Below are 1,560 nucleotides of genomic sequence, written 5' to 3' on the forward strand. Positions count from 1 at the left end.
TGCAAGTGTGGTCTAACCAGGGCTTTATAGAGCTGCAGCATAACCTCGCGGCTCTTAAACTCAATCCCCCTGTTAATGAAAGCCAACACACCATCCGCCTTCTTAACAACCCTATCAACTTGGGTGGAAACTTTGAGCGATCTTTGGACATGGACCCCAAGATCCCTCTGTTCCTCCACACTACCAAGAATCCTGTCTTTCAGCCTGTATTCTGCATTCAAATTCGACCTTCCAAAATGAATCACTTCACACTTTTCCAGGTTGAACTCCATCTGCCACTTCTCAGCCCAGCTCTGCATCCTGTCAATGTCCTGTTGCAACATACAACAGCCTTCCACACTATCCACAACTCCAGCAACCTTCGTGTCATCGGCAAACTTGCTAACCCAGACTTCCACTTCCTCATCCAAGTCATTTATAAAAATCACAAAGAGCAGAGGTCCCAGAACAGATCCCTGCGGAACACCACTGGTCACCGAGCTCCAGGCTGAATACTTTCCATCTACTACCACCCTCTGTCTTCTATGGGCCAGCCAATTCTGTATCCAGACAGCCAACTTTCCCTGTATCCCATGCCTCCTTCCTTTCTGAATGAGCCTACCATGGGGAACCTTATCAAACGCCTTGCTGAAATCCATATACACCACATCCACTGCTCTTCCTTCATCAATGTGTTTAGTCACATCTTCAAAGAATTGAATAAGGCTTGTGAGGCATGACCTGCCCCTCACAAAGCCATGCTGACTGTCTCTAATCAAACTATGCTTTTCCAACTAATCATAAATCCTGTCTCTCAGAATCCTCTCCAATAATTTGCCCACTACCGACATAAGACTGACTGGTCTATAATTCCCAGGGTTATCCCTATTCCCTTTCTTGAACAAGGGAATAACATTTGCCACCCTCCAATCATCTGGTACTACTCCAGTGGACAGTGAGTACGCCAAGATCATCGCCAAAGGCGCGGCAATCTCTTCCCTCGCTTCCCTTAATATCCTTGGGTATATCCCGTCTGGCCCCAGGGACTTATCTGCCCTCATGTCTTTCAAAATTTCCAGCACATCCTCCCTCTTAACATCAACCTGTTCGAGCATATCAGCCTGTTTCACGCTGTCCTCACAAACGACCAGGTCCCTCTCACTAGTGAATACTGAAGCAAAGTATTCATTTAGGACCTCCCCTACCTCCTCCGACTCCAGGCACAAGTTCCCTCCACTATCCTTGATCGGCCCTACCCTCACTCTGGCCATCCTCTTGTTCCTCACAGAATTGTAGAACGCATTGGGATTTTCCTTAATCCGACCCGCCAAGACTTTTTCATGTCCCCTTCTAGCTCTCCTAAGTCCATTCTTCAGTTCCTTCCTGGCTACCTTGTAACCCTCTAGAGCCCTGTCTGATCCTTGCTTCCTCAACCTTAAGTAAGCTTCCTTCTTCCTCTTGACTAGCTGTTCCACATTTCTTGTCATCCAAGGTTCCTTCACCCTACCATCCCTTCCGTGCCAAATCAGGACAAACCTATCCAGCAGTCGCAGCAAGTGCTCCCGAAACAACCTCCACATT

Source organism: Heterodontus francisci, unplaced genomic scaffold (assembly GCF_036365525.1).
Source record: "Heterodontus francisci isolate sHetFra1 unplaced genomic scaffold, sHetFra1.hap1 HAP1_SCAFFOLD_59, whole genome shotgun sequence".
Classification (NCBI taxonomy): domain Eukaryota; kingdom Metazoa; phylum Chordata; class Chondrichthyes; order Heterodontiformes; family Heterodontidae; genus Heterodontus; species Heterodontus francisci.